This window comes from Oncorhynchus mykiss, chromosome 14, assembly GCF_057628025.1.
Source record: "Oncorhynchus mykiss isolate SJ-2025 chromosome 14, ASM5762802v1, whole genome shotgun sequence".
NCBI lineage: Eukaryota > Metazoa > Chordata > Actinopteri > Salmoniformes > Salmonidae > Oncorhynchus > Oncorhynchus mykiss.
In genome coordinates, this window is record NC_143035.1 from 27,538,380 (window position 1) to 27,557,357 (window position 18,978).

General features: G+C 44.3%; 2 protein-coding genes across 3 annotated transcripts in view; one reads left to right on the top strand and one right to left on the bottom strand.

The window, feature by feature from the left end:
* macrod1 (mono-ADP ribosylhydrolase 1) overlaps positions 1-18,978 on the bottom strand; it is a 108,989-nt gene that overhangs the window by 56,981 nt on the left and 33,030 nt on the right. The gene's annotated exons all lie outside the window — the stretch shown is intronic.
* The window catches only part of LOC110489051 (leucine-rich repeat transmembrane protein FLRT1), a 36,882-nt gene that overhangs the window by 7,475 nt on the left and 10,429 nt on the right, over positions 1-18,978 (top strand). The window contains exon 2 of the mRNA XM_090198672.1: positions 16,603-17,295. The gene's annotated coding sequence lies outside the window, so the exon portion shown is untranslated. The remainder of the gene's footprint in view (positions 1-16,602; positions 17,296-18,978) is intronic.

Here is an 18,978-nt window from a genome sequence, read left to right on the forward strand (position 1 = left end):
AATACAACACTCCTAACAATTCCATTACTACCAGGTACCAAAATAATACAACACTCCTAACAATTCCATTACTACCAGGTACCAAAATAATACAACACTCCTAACAATTCCATTACTACCAGGTACCAAAATAATACAACACTCCTAACAATTCCATTACTACCAGGTACCAAAATAATACAACACTCCTAACAATTCCATTACTACCAGGTACCAAAATAATACAACACTCCTAACAATTCCATTACTACCAGGTACCAAAATAATACAACACTCCTAACAATTCCATTACTACCAGGTACCAAAATAATACAACACTCCTAACAATTCCATTACTACCAGGTACCAAAATAATACAACACTCCTAACAATTCCATTACTACCAGGTACCAAAATAATACAACACTCCTAACAATTCCATTACTACCAGGTACCAAAATAATTCAACACTCCTAACAATTCCATTACTACCAGGTACCAAAATAATACAACACTCCTAACAATTCCATTACTACCAGGTACCAAAATAATACAACACTCCTAACAATTCCATTACTACCAGGTACCAAAATAATACAACACTCCTAACAATTCCATTACTACCAGGTACCAAAATAATACAACACTCCTAACAATTCCATTACTACCAGGTACCAAAATAATACAAAATGGTGCTTGTTGTAAGGAATCACAAATAAACCAAACTGTACTGCCCAAATAAAATAAACACCAACATAAAGTGTCTTAATAGGGTGTTGGACCACCACGAGCCAGAACAGCTTCAATGCACCATGGCATAGATTCTACGTGTCTGGGATGCGACACCATTCTTCAATAAACACCAACATAAAGTGTCTTAATAGGGTGTTGGACCACCACGAGCCAGAACAGCTTCAATGCAGCTTGACATAGATTCTACGTGTCTGGGATGCGACACCATTCTTCCACAAGAAATTCCATAATTTGGTGTTGTTGAAGATAGTGGAAAATGCTGTCTCAGGCGCTGCCCCAGAATCTCCCATAAGTGTTCAATTGGGTTTCGACAAATGATGTATATAAACTCTGGGTTGCTGATGCTATGTACTGGCCAATGAGAGGCTTTGAAGCCACCGTTCGGCATATTGGCACTCCTCAGAAAAGCAGTCCACCATAGGAACGAATGGAATTCTACAGTATTTAATTTAAATGGACAAAATACATGTATTTAAGTATTTTGTTGTTGTAGTGGGGACAGTAACATTAATACTTTCGAAAAATATGACTTTAAATAAATTGTTTTGATATTTTTTTTAATATGTATAGCTCACATAATAGAATGAAAAGGTACGCATTAAGAGCCTTTAAGATCTAAGCCCTGTCTAACCCCGGGGAGGCGATTCTACTAAGCTATATGGAATTGTTTTAAGGAGGTCATACCAAGGATCATTTAGTAATTTGATTTATAATTTTAAGACCCCTTGAAGTATCAAAAAAAGATATAAAACAATGAGTGGATGAAAAAATGCTTTTGGTATTAGCCCATACAAACACATTGAATAACAGATTCACTACATGGAACAACAGATACAAACATCTGAAGTAAGTTTGTTCTGAAGTGTCTGTCCTATATCTGAGAAATGCAGTGCATTCGGAAAGTATTCAGACCCCTTCACTTTTTCCACATCGATAAATTACAGCCTTTTTCTAAATGTCATTAAATAAGAATGTTCCCTCATCAGTCTACACACAATACCACATAATGACAAAGCGAAGACAGATATTTGTAAAAACAATACATAAGTACTCAGACCCTTTGCAATGAGACTCGAAATTGAACTCCGGTGCATCCTGTTTCCATTGATCATCCTTGAGATATTTGTACAACTTGATTGGAGTCTACCTGTGGTATATTCACAAATTCAGCACTCCACCAATCAGGCTTTTATGGTAGAGTGGCAAGACGGAAGCCACTCCTCAGTAAAAGGAACATGACAGCCCACTTGGAGTTTGCCAAAAGACACTTAAAGGACTCAGACCAGGAGAAACAAGACTCTCTGGTATGATGAAACCAAGATTGAACTCTTTGGCCTGAATGCCAAGTGTCACATACCTCATGTATTTTCTGCACTACACAATGATATGGGCAGCGACCATGTAACGCTTCTACAACATACAGAAGTGTGCTGGTTATCAAGGGGCAAAGTATCGACACGTTATTATGAATGGAAAGACGAGCTTAAAGTTTTCTTTACAGACCATAATTTTCACTCGTCTGACCGCTTGCACGATGACGCGTTTCTCACACGACTGGTCTATCTGGGTGATGTTTTTTTCTGCCAGAATGATCTGAATCTAGGATTACAGTGACTCTCCGCAACTATATTCAATGTGCGGGACAAGATTGAGGCTATGATTAAGAAGTTGGAGCTCTTCTCTGTCTGCATTACACACAGGTCTTTCCATCATTGTATGATTTTTTGTGTGCAGATGATCTCAAGCTTACGGACAATGTCAAATGTGATATAGCGAAGCACCTGAGTGAGCTGGGTGCGCAATTACGCAGGTACTTTCCCAAAACGGACAACACAAACAACTGGATTCGTTATCCCTTTCATGCCCTTGCAACAAGCAGTTCTGTGAAAATTGAATTTAATCAGAAGCCACTGACAGATTTCTGGATTGGGCTGCGCTCAGAGTTTCCTGCCTTGGCAAATCGCGCTGTTAAGACACTGATGCCCTTTGCAACCACATACCTATGTAAGAGTGGATTCTCGGCCCTCGCTAGCATGAAAACTAAATTCAGGCACAGACTGTGTGTGGAAAATGATTTAAGACTGACTCTCCAATACAACCCAACATTGCAGAGTTATGTGCATCCTTTCAAGCACACCCTTCTCATTAACCTGTGGTGAGTTATTCACATTTCATGACCAAATAAGGTTTAATATGTAAGATGGCTAAATAAAGAGCAAACGTATTGATCATTATTGTATTATTATTTGTGCCCTGGTCCTATAAGAGCTCTTTGTCACTTCCCACGAGCCGGACAAAAACTAACACTTATTCTTATGTTTAATAAATGTATCATATAGTGTGTGTGTGGCAGGCTTACAATGATGGCAATAAACAACATTTGAGAGTCCGCTGACCCTGCTAGAGGGGGTACGCAGCTGGAGGTGGAATGTTTGAAGGGGTACGCGGCTATAAATAGTTTGGGAACCACTAATCTATACAGTATAAAAACATATTGGTTGAGATCTGGTGACTGAGAAGGACATGGCATATGGCTTACATAGTTTTCGTGCTCTTCAAACCATTCAGTGACCACTCGTGCCCTGTGGATGGGGGATTGTTATCCTATGGGGGCATAGCCATGGCAGCCAAAATAATGGCCTGCTCAGCATTTTATACATGACCCTAAGCATGATGGGATGTTAATTGCTTAATTAACTCAAGAACCACACCTGTGTGGAAGCACCTGCTTTCAATATAAAGTACCAGTCAAAAGTTATGACACACCGACTCATTCAAGGGTTTTTCTTTATTTTACTATTTTCTACATTGTAGAATTATAGTGAAGACATCAAAACTATGAAATAACACACATGGAATCATGTAGTAAACAAAAGTGTTAAAGAAATCAAAATATATTTTAGATTCTTCAAAGTAGCCACCCTTTGCCTTGATTACAGCTTTGCACACTTGGCATTCTGTCAACCAGCTATATGAGGTAGTCACCTGGAATGCTTTTCAATTAACAGGAGTGCCTTGTTAAAAGGTAATTGTGGAATTTCTTTCCTTCTTAATACGTTTGAGTCAATCAGTTGTGTGTGTGTGTGTGTGTCTCTGTGTGTGTGTCGCTCCCTGTGTGTGTCTGTGTCTCTGTGTGTGTGTGTGTCTGTGTGTGTGTGTGTCTGTCTCTCTGTGTGTGTATGTGTGTGTGTCTCTCTGTGAGTGTGTCTCTCTGAGTGTGTCTTGGTGTGTGTGTGTGTGTGTGTGTGTGTCTCTGTGAGTGTGTCTCTCTGAATGTGTCTCTCTGAGTGTGTCTCTCTGAGTGTGTCTGTGTGTGTGTGTGTGTGTGTCTGTGTGTGTGTGTGTGTGTGTGTGCGCGTGTGTGTGTGTGTGTGTGTGCGCGTGTGTCTGTGTGTGCGCGTGTGTCTGTGTGTGCGCGTGTGTCTGTGTGTGCGCGTGTGTCTGTGTGTGCGCGTGTGTCTGTGTGTGCGCGTGTGTCTGTGTGTGCGCGTGTGTCTGTGTGTGCGCGTGTGTCTGTGTGTGCGCGCGTGTCTGTGTGTGCGCGCGTGTCTGTGTGTCTTGTGTGTGTCTTGTGTGTGTGTGGGTCTCTTGTATGTGCGTGTGTGTGTCTGTGCTTGTGGGTCTGTGTGTGTGTGTGTGTCTCTCTGTGTGTGTCTGTGTGTGTGTGTGTCTCTCTCTCTGTGTGTGTGTGTGTGGGTCTCTCTCGGTGTGTGTCTCTCTGTGTGTGCGAGTCTCTCTGTGTGTGCGTGTCTCTCTGTGTGTGCGTGTCTCTCTGTGTGTGCGTGTCTCTCTGTGTGTGCGTGTCTCTCTGTGTGTGCGTGTCTCTCTGTGTGTGCGTGTCTCTCTGTGTGTGCGTCTGTCTCTCTGTGTGCGTGTGTAGCTCTGTGTGCGTGTGTCTGAGTGTGCACGTCTCTGTGTGTGCGCGTCTCTGTGTGTGTCTGTGTGTGTGTCTCTGTGTGCGTGTCTATGTCTCTGTGTGTGTCTCTCTGTGTGCGTGTGTGTCTCTGTGTGCGTGTGTGTCTCTCTGTGTGTGTGTCTCTGTGTGTGTGTGTGTATGTGTGTGTGTGCATGCGCGTCTCTGTCTCTGTGTGTGTGTCTGTGTGTGCGTGTGTCTGTCTCTGTGTGTGTCTGTCTCTCTCTGTGTGTGTCTCTGTGTCTCTGTGTGTATGTGTGTGTGTGTGTGTGTGTGTGTGTGTCTGTCTCTGTGTGTGTCTGTCTCTGTGTGTGTGTGTGTGCGCGCGCGCGTGGGTGTGTGTGTGCGCGCGCGTGGGTGTGTGTGTGTGTGTGTGTGTGTGCGCGTGTCTATCTCTCTCATATTTAAGAGGAGAGGTCTAGGGAGGAAGGGAGTAACACAGCATTAGTACAGAAAACCACTTAAATGACCCAAAGCCCTGATGGCATCAGTGGAGAGGGAGGGGCTGGTCCATTTATAGCCAAGTGGTTCAGTCTAAAATAATATAACAAATTACATTTGTTTTGTTGTTTATGTGCAGAATGACGTTTACCCAAATGAGTGACAGAACAGAGACCTCTAGGCAGGGAGATGACGAGATGAAGGAATGGAGAGGGAGGAGAATAAGAGAACAGATGCTAGGAAGACAGGGATGAGGGAGGGTAGTGAAGATACAGCTCCTTACTGATGGCTGGCTGGCTGGCATCAATGGAGAAGTAGAGGAACAGGAAGGGAAGTGGTTCTCTACTTTTTACAGGGGCTGAACTGCTTTACAGAGTAAAATAAGTTTGCATATGGTGATATCATTATCATTGAGTAAAGGACTGCTGTTAAGAGTGTATATTCATGTGTGAGGGGTGTGTGTGAGTGAGTGAGTAAGTGAGTGAGTGAGTGAGTGAGTGAGTGAGTGAGTGAGTGAGTGAGTGAGTGAGAGAGAGAAAGGGAAAGCGGGTCAGAGAGGGAGGAAAGGTGATAAGAAAATACAGTATGGTGTCTTCTCTCCTCCTATCCTCCCTCCATCTTTTTCTCGTTTAGCCCTGCTCCCTCCCTCATCACTCTGTCAGGCTGCCTGTATTTCCCCCAGCCTCTCTCCCTCTCTTTCACACTAAAATGGCTGCTGTGTGTCACTGTTTTAAAAAGCTAGTCACATCCCTCTCTCTCGCTTTTACACCCTCTTATTCTCTCTCTCTCCTGGTTTTCCCCTTTCCTTTCTCTTTTCATCAATCCGTCTCTCGCTCCCTCCCTCCCTCTCTGTATGGATGGACAGCCTTGGCTGATCTCGCCGGTGTCATGGCCTCTGCAGTCAGTCAGGCCTCAGTGTGTGTAATGTCATGAAGTCAGGTCAGAGCAGTCAGTGAAACACAGTAAGGAATATGAACTTTTAAATATGAATTCTGTATTACATCTCCAGATATTGTGCAGTTGTGACACTCATACGTGGAGTGGTAGAGTAGCATATCAAACCATGCTCTGTGGTGTTATACTCCCCATCTATATCAAACCATGCTCTGTGGTGTTATACTCCCCATCTATATCAAACCATGCTCTGTGGTATTATACTCCCCATCTGCATATCAAACCATGCCCTGTGGTATTATACTCCCCATCTATATCAAACCATGCTCTGTGGTGTTATACTCCCCATCTGCATATCAAACCATGCTCTGTGGTGTTATACTCCCCATCTGCATATTAAACCATGCTCTGTGGTATTATACTCCCCATCTGCATATCAAACCATGCTCTGTGGTGTTATACTCCCCATCTATATCAAACCATGCTCTGTGGTGTTATACTCCCCATCTATATCAAACCATGCTCTGTGGTGTTATACTCCCCATCTGCATATCAAACCATGCTCTGTGGTATTATACTCCCCATCTATATCAAACCATGCTCTGTGGTGTTATACTCCCCATCTATATCAAACCATGCTCTGTGGTGTTATACTCCCCATCTATATCAAACCATGCTCTGTGGTGTTATACTCCCATCTGCATATCAAACCATGCTCTGTGGTGTTATACTCCCCATCTGCATATCAAACCATGCCCTGTGGTGTTATACTCCCATCTGCATATCAAACCATGCTCTGTGGTGTTATACTCCCCATCTGCATATCAAACCATGCTCTGTGGTATTATACTCCACATCTATATCAAACCATGCTCTGTGGTATTATACTCCACATCTATATCAAACCATGCTCTGTGGTGTTATACTCCCCATCTGCATATCAAACCATGCTCTGTGGTATTATACTCCCTATCTGCATATCAAACCATGCCCTGTGGTATTATACTCCCCATCTATATCAAACCATGCTCTGTGGTACTATACTCCCCATCTGCATATCAAACCATGCTCTGTGGTACTATACTCCCCATCTGCATATCAAACCATGCTCTGTGGTATTATACTCCACATCTATATCAAACCATGCTCTGTGGTATTATACTCCCCATCTGCATATTAAACCATGCTCTGTGGTACTATACTCCCCATCTATATCAAACCATGCTCTGTGGTGTTATACTCCCATCTGCATATCAAACCATGCTCTGTGGTATTATACTCCCCATCTGCATATCAAACCATGCTCTGTGGTATTATACTCCCCATCTATATCAAACCATGCCCTGTGGTGTTATACTCCCCATCTGCATATCAAACCATGCCCTGTGGTATTATATTCCCCATCTGCATATCAAACCATGCTCTGTGGTATTATACTCCACATCTATATCAAACCATGCTCTATGGTGTTATACTCCCCATCTGCATATCAAACCATGCTCTGTGGTATTATACTCCACATCTATATCAAACCATGCTCTGTGGTGTTATACTCCCCATCTGCATATCAAACCATGCTCTGTGGTATTATAGTCCCCATCTATATCAAACCATGCCCTGTGGTGTTATACTCCCCATCTATATCAAACCATGCTCTGTGGTATTATACTCCACATCTATATCAAACCATGCTCTGTGGTATTATACTCCCCATCTGCATATCAAACCATGCTCTGTGGTATTATACTCCACATCTATATCAAACCATGCTCTGTGGTGTTATACTCCCCATCTGCATATCAAACCATGCTCTGTGGTATTATACTCCCCATCTATATCAAACCATGCTCTGTGGTATTATACTCCCCATCTATATCAAACCATGCCCTGTGGTGTTATACTCCCCATCTATATCAAACCATGCTCTGTGGTGTTATACTCCCCATCTGCATATCAAACCATGCTCTGTGGTATTATACTCCCCATCTATATCAAACCATGCTCTGTGGTATTATACTCCCCATCTGCATATCAAACCATGCTCTGTGGTATTATACTCCACATCTATATCAAACCATGCTCTGTGGTATTATACTCCCCATCTGCATATCAAACCATGCTCTGTGGTATTATACTCCCCATCTATATCAAACCATGCTCTGTGGTATTATACTCCCCATCTGCATATTAAACCATGCTCTGTGGTATTATACTCCCCATCTATATCAAACCATGCCCTGTGGTATTATACTCCCCATCTGCATATTAAACCATGCCCTGTGGTATTATACTCCCCATCTGCATATCAAACCATGCTCTGTGGTGTTATACTCCCCATCTGCATATCAAACCATGCTCTGTGGTATTATACTCCCCATCTGCATAACAAACCATGCCCTGTGGTGTTATACCCCCTCCATCTGCATAACAAACCATGCTCTGTGGTATTATCCTCCCCATCTGCATAACAAACCATGCTCTGTGGTATTATCCTCCCCATCTGCATATCAAACCATGCTCTGTGGTATTATACTCCCCATCACATTTACCAACCACTTCTATTTACTATAAAACATGCCTGCATTCCTGTACTCACTCACGTCAGTGGATGTTGATTCAGGCTTCAGTGAGTTTAAACCTTGCTCAGGCTGACAGTAATTTCTGCCTCCAAATTACATTCCAATGGGTTCATAAATCTGCCCCCTCCCTCCCTCGCTCCAGCTTTCCCCTTCTCTCCTATCACCCACTCTTCCTCCCTCTTTCCAGCTCTCCCTCAGTAAATGAGAAATAAGAGGGGAGTGGGGGGTTACGTGAGTTGTTGGTTAAACAGTTAACACACACACACACACACACACACACACACACACACACACACACACACACACACACACACACACACACACGAGTGGAGACTCATGCTTTAACACAGACAAACAATTAGATGTTGTGCTCACCATAGCACATGCACATCATTTGCATTCTTCCACACACACACACACAGGTTTTAATGAATGTTCGTTGCACAGCACACATTGGCGCTCTAGTCAAAAAAATGAAGAATGCTTTTCTCCTCATTGGTGGTAGGTAGATAGAAGTGTCCTCTGGAGAAACCTCTTTATGGGGCTAAATATTACCAGAACACACCCCAGAGTACCATGCATCTCCTATACTGCTGCGCTGCGAGTGTTCTGGTAATATAGAGGACCATAAAAGATTACTAGAACACACCCAGTCCATCTGTGTTACTGCTGTACAAGACCCAGTCCATCTGTGTTACTGCTGTACAAGACCCAGTCCATCTGTGTTACTGCTGTACAAGACCCAGTCCATCTGTGTTACTGCCGTACAAGACCCAGTCCATCTGTGTTACTGCTGTACAAGACCCAGTCCATCTGTGTTACTGCCGTACAAGACCCAGTCCATCTGTGGAACTGCCGTACAAGACCCAGTCCATCTGTGGAACTGCCGTACAAGACCCAGTCCATGTGTGGTGCTGCCGTACAAGACCCAGTACATAGTTCTGTACAAGACCCAGTCCATCTGTGGTACTGCCGTACAAGACCCAGTACATAGTTCTGTACAAGACCCAGTCCATGTGTGGTGCTGCCGTACAAGACCCAGTACATAGTTCTGTACAAGACCCAGTCCATGTGTGGTGCTGCCGTACAAGACCCAGTACATAGTTCTGTACAAGACCCAGTCCATCTGTGGAACTGCCGTACAAGACCCAGTCCATGTGTGGTGCTGCCGTACAAGACTCAGTACATAGTTCTGTACAAGACCCAGTCCATGTGTGGAGCTGCCGTACAAGACCCAGTACATAATTCAGTACAAGACCCAGTCCATCTGTGGTACTGCCGTACAAGACCCAGTCCATCTGTGGTACTGTTGCACAAGGCCCAGTCCATCTGTGGAACTGCCGTACAAGACCCAGTACATAATTCTGTACAAGACCCAGTCCATCTGTGGTACTGCCGTACAAGACCAAGTCCATCTGTGATACTGCCGTACAAGACCCAGTCCATCTGTGGTACTGCCGTACAAGACCAAGTCCATCTGTGGTACTGCCGTACAAGACCAAGTCCATCTGTGATACTGCCGTACAAGACCCAGTCCATCTGAGGTAATGCCGTACGAGACCCAGTCCATCTGTGGTACTGCCGTACGAGACCCAGTCCATCTGTGGTACTGCCGCACGAGACCCAGTCCATCTGTGGTACTGCCGCACAAGACCCAGTCCATCTGTGGTACTGCCGTACAAGACCCAGTCCATCTGTGGTACTGCCGCACAAGACCCAGTCCATCAGTGGTACTGCCGCACAGGACCCAGTCCATCTGTGGTACAAGACCCAGTACATCATTCTGTTCAAGACCCAGTACATCTGTGGTACTGCCGTATAAGACTCAGTCCATCTGTGGTACTGTTGCAGAAGACCCAGTCCATCTGTGGTACTGCCGTACAAGACCCAGTACATAATTCTGTACAAGACCCAGTACATAATTCTGTACAAGACCCAGTACATAATTCTGTACAAGACCCAGTCCATCTGTGGTACTGCCGCACAAGACCCAGTCCATCTGTGGTACTGCCGAACAGGACCCAGTCCATCTGTGGTACTGCCGTACAAGACCCAGTCCATCTGTGGTACTGCCGTACAAGACCCAGTCCATCTGTGGTACTGCCGAACAAGACCCAGTCCATAATGCTGTAAGACCCAGTCCATAATGCTGTATAAGACCCAGTCCATAATGCTGTATGAGACCCAGTCCATAATGCTGTATAAGACCCAGTCCATAATGCTGTATAAGACCCAGTCCATAATGCTGTATAAGACCCAGTCCATAATGCTGTAAGACCCAGTCCATAATGCTGTATAAGACCCAGTCCATAATGCTGTATAAGACCCAGTCCATAATGCTGTATAAGACCCAGTCCATAATGCTGTATAAGACCCAGTCCATAATGCTGTATAAGACCCAGTCCATAATGCTGTAAGACCCAGTCCATAATGCTGTATAAGACCCAGTCCATAATGGTGTATAAGACCCAGTCCATAATGCTGTAAGACCCAGTCCATAATGCTGTATAAGACCCAGTCCATAATGCTGTATAAGACCCAGTCCATAATGCTGTATAAGACCCAGTCCATAATGCTGTATAAGACCCAGTCCATAATGCTGTAAGACCCAGTCCATAATGCTGTATAAGACCCAGTCCATAATGCTGTATAAGACCCAGTCCATAATGCTGTATAAGACCCAGTCCATAATGCTGTATAAGACCCAGTCCATAATGCTGTAAGACCCAGTCCATAATGCTGTATAAGACCCAGTCCATAATGCTGTAAGACCCAGTCCATAATGCTGTAAGACCCAGTCCATAATGCTGTATAAGACCCAGTCCATAATGCTGTATAAGACCCAGTCCATAATGCTGTATAAGACCCAGTCCATAATGCTGTATAAGACCCAGTCCATAATGCTGTATAAGACCCAGTCCATAATGCTGTAAGACCCAGTCCATAATGCTGTAAGACCCAGTCCATAATGCTGTATAAGACCCAGTCCATAATGCTGTATAAGACCCAGTCCATAATGCTGTAATAAGACCCAGTCCATAATGCTGTATAAGACCCAGTCCATAATGCTGTAATAAGACCCAGTCCATAATGCTGTATAAGACCCAGTCCATAATGCTGTATAAGACCCAGTCCATAATGCTGTAAGACCCAGTCCATAATGCTGTATAAGACCCAGTCCATAATGCTGTAAGACCCAGTCCATAATGCTGTATAAGACCCAGTCCATAATGCTGTATAAGACCCAGTCCATAATGCTGTATAAGACCCAGTCCATAATGCTGTAAAAGACCCAGTCCATAATGCTGTAAGACCCAGTCCATAATGCTGTAAGACCCAGTCCATAATGCTGTAAGACCCAGTCCATAATGCTGTAAGACCCAGTCCATAATGCTGTATAAGACCCAGTCCATAATGCTGTATAAGACCCAGTCCATAATGCTGTATAAGACCCAGTCCATAATGCTGTATAAGACCCAGTCCATAATGCTGTAAGACCCAGTCCATAATGCTGTAAGACCCAGTCCATAATGCTGTATAAGACCCAGTCCATAATGCTGTAAGACCCAGTCCATAATGCTGTATAAGACCCAGTCCATAATGCTGTATAAGACCCAGTCCATAATGCTGTATAAGACCCAGTCCATAATGCTGTAAAATACCCAGTCCATAATGCTGTATAAGACCCAGTCCATAATGCTGTAAGACCCAGTCCATAATGCTGTAAAAGACCCAGTCCATAATGCTGTATAAGACCCAGTCCATAATGCTGTATAAGACCCAGTCCATAATGCTGTATAAGACCCAGTCCATAATGCTGTATAAGACCCAGTCCATAATGCTGTATAAGACCCAGTCCATAATGCTGTAAGACCCAGTCCATAATGCTGTAAGACCCAGTCCATAATGCTGTAAGACCCAGTCCATAATGCTGTATAAGACCCAGTCCATAATGCTGTATAAGACCCAGTCCATAATGCTGTAAAAGACCCAGTCCATAATGCTGTATAAGACCCAGTCCATAATGCTGTAAGACCCAGTCCATAATGCTGTATAAGACCCAGTCCATAATGCTGTAAAACCCAGTCCATAATGCTGTATAAGACCCAGTCCATAATGCTGTATAAGACCCAGTCCATAATGCTGTGAAAGACCCAGTCCATAATGCTGTATAAGACCCAGTCCATAATGTTGTATAAGACCCAGTCCATAATGCTGTATAAGACCCAGTCCATAATGCTGTATAAGACCCAGTCCATAATGCTGTATAAGACCCAGTCCATAATGCTGTATAAGACCCAGTCCATAATGCTGTATAAGACCCAGTCCATAATGCTGTAAAAGACCCAGTCCATAATGCTGTAAGACCCAGTCCATAATGCTGTATAAGACCCAGTCCATAATGCTGTAAGACCCAGTCCATAATGCAGTAAGACCCAGTCCATAATGCTGTATAAGACCCAGTCCATAATGCTGTATAAGACCCAGTCCATAATGCTGTATAAGACCCAGTCCATAATGCTGTATAATACCCAGTCCATAATGCTGTAAGACCCAGTCCATAATGCTGTATAAGACCCAGTCCATAATGCTGTAAGACCCAGTCCATAATGCTGTATAAGACCCAGTCCATAATGCTGTATAAGACCCAGTCCATAATGCTGTATAAGACCCAGTCCATAATGCTGTATAAGACCCAGTCCATAATGCTGTATAAGACCCAGTCCATAATGCTGTATAAGACCCAGTCCATAATGCTGTATAAGACCCAGTCCATAATGCTGTATAAGACCCAGTCCATAATGCTGTATAAGACCCAGTCCATAATGATGTAAAAGACCCAGTCCATAATGCTGTATAAGACCCAGTCCATAATGCTGTATAAGACCCAGTCCATAATGCTGTAAGACCCAGTCCATAATGCTGTAAGACCCAGTCCATAATGCTGTATAAGACCCAGTCCATAATGCTGTATAAGACCCAGTCCATAATGCTGTATAAGACCCAGTCCATAATGCTGTATAAGACCCAGTCCATAATGCTGTATAAGACCCAGTCCATAATGCTGTATAAGACCCAGTCCATAATGCTGTAAGACCCAGTCCATAATGCTGTATAAGACCCAGTCCATAATGCTGTAAGACCCAGTCCATAATGCTGTATAAGACCCAGTCCATAATGCTGTATAAGACCCAGTCCATAATGCTGTATAAGACCCAGTCCATAATGCTGTATAAGACCCAGTCCATAATGCTGTATAAGACCCAGTCCATAATGCTGTATAAGACCCAGTCCATAATGCTGTAAGACCCAGTCCATAATGCTGTATAAGACCCAGTCCATAATGCTGTAAGACCCAGTCCATAATGCTGTATAAGACCCAGTCCATAATGCTGTATAAGACCCAGTCCATAATGCTGTATAAGACCCAGTCCATAATGCTGTATAGGAGCCAGTCCATAATGCTGTATAAGACCCAGTCCATAATGCTGTATAAGACCCAGTCCATAATGCTGTATAAGACCCAGTCCATAATGCTGTATAAGACCCAGTCCATAATGCTGTAAAAGACCCAGTCCATCTCTAGTAGTACAGTGTAACTGCTGTTCTAAGTGTTGTGCTGCAGAACAGACATTCAGCAGAGGTCAGGACAATAGAGCTGTCAGCCAATGAGACCCAGAGGAACCATTCCAGTCTATATTCTATTCTACTGCTACAGTACTAGCTATCCATGGCTGGATATAGGTTGTGTCAGCATGGGGAGGGAGGAGCACAGAAACACAACCACCACACCAAAATACACTACACTGACATTACTACCTCAGCACACTAAGCTACACTACCTCAGCACACTAAGCTACACTACCTCAGCACACTAAGCTACACTACCTCAGCACACTAAGCTACACTACCTCAGCACACTACCTCACCACGCTACCTCACCACACTACTCTACCTCCCCACATTACGCTACCTCACCACATTACACTACGCTACACTACCTCACCACACTACGCTACCTCACCACATTACACTACCTCACTACATTACACTACGCTACACTACCTCACCACACCACCTCACCACATTACGCTACGCCACACTACCTCACCACACTTCGCTACACTACCTCACCACACTATGCTACACTACCTCACTACCCTATGCTACGCTACCTCGCTACACTACCTCACCATGCTACACTACCTCACTACACTATGCTACGCTACCTTGCTACACTACCTCACCACACTATGCTACACTACCTCACTACACTATGCTACCTCGCTACACTATGCTACACTACCTCACCACACCACCTCACCACATTACGCTACACTACCTCACCACATTACGCTAAGCTACACTACCTCAGCACACTAAGCTACACTACCTCAGCACACTACCTCACCACGCTACCTCACCACACTACTCTACCTCACCACATTACGCTAAGCTACACTACCTCACCACTCTACACTACCTCACCACTCTACGCTACACTACCTCACCACTCTACGCTACCTCACCACACTTCGCTACACTACCTCACCACACTATGCTACACTACCTCACTACCCTATGCTACGCTACGCTACCTCGCTACACTACCTCACCATGCTACACTACCTCACTTCACTATGCTACGCTACCTCGCTACACTACCTCACCACACTTCGCTACACTACCTCACTACACTACCTCACCACACTATGCTACACTACCTCACCACACCACCTCACCACATTACGCTACACTACCTCACCACACCACCTCTCCACATTACGCTACACTACCTCACCACTCTACGCTAAACTACCTCACCACTCTACGCTACACTACCTCACCACTCTACGCTACCTCACCACACTTCGCTACACTACCTCACCACACTATGCTACACTACCTCACCACACTATGCTACACTACCTCACCACACTTTGCTACACTACCTCACCACACTTTGCTACACTACCTCACCACACGTCGCTACACTACCTCACCACACGTCGCTACACTACCTCACCACACGTCGCTACACTACCTCACCACACTTCGCTACACTACCTCACCACACTATGCTACCTCGCTACACTACCTCACCACACTATGCTACACTACCTCACCACACTATGCTACGCTACCTCGCTACACTACCTCACTACACTATGCTACACTACCTCACCACACTATGCTACGCTACCTCGCTACACTACCTCACTACACTATGCTACACTACCTCGCTACACTACCTCACCACACCATGCTACGCTACCTCGCTACACTACCTCACTACACTATGCTACACTACCTCGCTACACTACCTCACCATGCTACACTACCTCACTATGCTACACTACGCTACACTACCTCACCACGCTACTTACCTCACCACACTACCACACCACGCTACCTCACTACCACACCTCACCACACATTACTACTTCACCACACTACACGCTCCACTTTTCCCTTTCTAGACCTCTCAATCTAGTGTGCTTCAAGTCTGGGGTGTGCAGGCTTTTGTTCCAGACCAGCACTAACACAACTGATGCAACAAATCAAAAGTCTTGATGTGAAGTTGAATAACTGCATTGGGTGTGTTAGTACTGGGCTGGACTGAAAGTCTGTGGACTGAAGAACAGTGCTTTAATCCTAGACTCGTCACCTTGCCACACATAACTGTCTAGTCACTGAAGCTGGAGTGTCTGTCCTTTGAAGATTAACTTGAGCATGGTTAGACTTGAGCATTCGTATTAAGCAAAAAAATTATAATGGTTATTCTGAAACCTTCCCTGCTGGTATACAGTTGACTCATTGATACAGTAGTGAATGGGAATGACCCAAATGGCACCCTATTCCCTATATAGTGCACTGCTTTTAACCAGAGCCCTAGGGTGCCTGCTCTTTAATGCCATAATCCACTATTATGTAATGTGTGTGTGTGTGTGTGTGTGTGTGTGTGTGTGTGTGTGTGTGTGTGTGTGTGTGTGTGTATGAGTGAGGAGTCCTAGCTAACTGCCCTCTCTGTTCTACCCACAGGGGGGGTGCAGTGTCTCTGGCCCAAGTGTCACAGACAGCGGGAGGAATATCATCTTTAGCCGCTAATCCCTGCAAATTCGAGGAGAGAAAAAGTGCCAGTGTCACTATAGGCCTTAAGAGCCAGAGATGATTCATTCTAAACCTCAAAGTGAAGGATAACAAGTGGCCCAGACTCCTGTGACCTCTCATCCCACCACCTCCTCCTTCACTCTGTTCGAGTCATTTCCTCTAACCTCTAAACTGTGTAACGTTCTCCATTCCCCCCGGCTGGTTCAATCTATACAGACACAGACTGACTGGATGACCATCTGGACCTATGTAAATCAACACGAAGACAACATAAACCAACCAGCAGAGAGGCCTTGAAGACGGACTCTCCTGGATACTGACTGAGCTGCCAGATGCTACTCTGGATGGGGCAGGAGGCTGTAGGCTGTTAGGCTAGCTAGGCCATGCTGCTCCCTGTGCCTTCCTCCTCTCCCATGCTGCTTCCAGGAGACCTACGGGCTACAAACATCATTATCATCATCTTCATCACTCCCCAATGCCACAGGAAGTACAGTGCCTAGGAGGGGACTGACTGAACCTCAACTATTACGGACAGAGTGAACTGGAAACACACACACACAAACAGACCCTTCAGCTGTGGAACAGACAAAGACAGAAGGCAAAGAGATACTAAGCACTGAGAGGGTAAGTTAAAGAGGTTTCTCAAACATCATCTTCAGAGATTTGAGGTTCAACATATTTTTACAAAGTTGCTTTGTAATGTCTTAAAACATACCCTGTCATAAGTTCTCTATATTCTACTGAGATATACAGCTCATTTGTGTCATTTCAGAAGATGTTCTTAGAGCAATGCCTCAGAGAAAATAGCAGTGAGTGAGGTAGGAAAGACAGAATCCAAATTAAACGACAGAAAGGAAACAGACTCACTAGGGAGGAGAGGAGGATTGGAGGAGGAGCGAGATGGGTGGGGTCTGATTGAGCCAATCTCAGTCAGAAGGAATGGAGTGAGTGAATAAACAAAAGGACGAGGAGCTGAACAGATGAAAGAGATTATCCAAGGAGAGAGAGATGAAAAGAGAGGGGGGAGGGAAAGGAGAAAGAGGGTAGAGAGAGAGCAGGCGGGCGGGCGTCACAGAGAGCTACATGCTATTTGTTATTCATAGTGGAGACTCTCCAATATGTTTTTATGCTCCCTGACTCCCTCCCTCCCTCCCTCTGTTGGGTGAACGTTGGCTGTTGCACTACTTTGAAACCGGCTGTTTTGTGCTAAAAATACATAGACTGAAACACCTCCAGATCCGGTCTTGAACCCGGATATAACTTTATCAATCATTATCATCAACGTGCCAAAACTCCTCCACAAGGCCCTGACGTCCACATGAGGATATCACTAGATACACAGCAGCATTACATCATTATTAATGATTCTCCTTTTAAAACCAATTCATTCAATTCTGAGTATCTCACAACCCACTGCCAGAGTCAGCCTCATCTCCTTCTCTCAGTCTGTCCATCTCTCCATCTGTCTCTTTCAGTCTCTTGCTCTACTCCTCCCTCTCATTGTTGCCATCTCTTGTTTGCTTTGCATCTCTTGTTTGCTTTTGACTGGAGCCGAGGGGCAATTTTGCATGTTGTCCTGAGAGTGAGAACACACACACATACACACTTGTGGAAAAACTTGCCTGCAGAGCATTTGTTTGTCAAATGTTCTGTCAAATCATGTCAAGCACTTCAGAGGACAGGAAAACACATGTCCAAGTCTGAAACCCCTAGAATATACTGCACTGTACACAATAACGTATCATCTCATTTCTTTATTTTCTGTCATATGAACAGTATGCTATAAAACTCAACTGACATTCCTTTTTGTTTTTCTGAATTGTAAATTGATGGCGCTCTCAAATATTCAACAGCAAAAGACAAGCAGAGAAATGTAAACCGAGGAACGTATAAATGTTTTTTTAAAAAGGACATGTAAAACATCCACTTAAATATTTATTGGAAATTCAGAAGCTCTTCACTGAATAATGTATACCACATTTAGAGAACAATAACCACTGTAGCCACACACACAGACAGCATGCATAATACTGTACATCTCAGTTTGTTGTGAGTGAATGTTTGTGGTTTTTCTAAATCCCAGTTACGTTGCCTCCCCGACTTGTACAACAAACTACAGACATGCACACAGTGCCTTCGGAATGTATTCAGACTCCTCAACTTGTTCCACATTTTGTTATGTTACAGCCTTGTTTTAAAATGGATTAAATTAACATTTTCCTCAGAGATCTACACACAATAATGACAAAGACAAAAAACAGAAAGACTTTATTTACATAAGTATTCAGACCCTTTGCTATGACACTC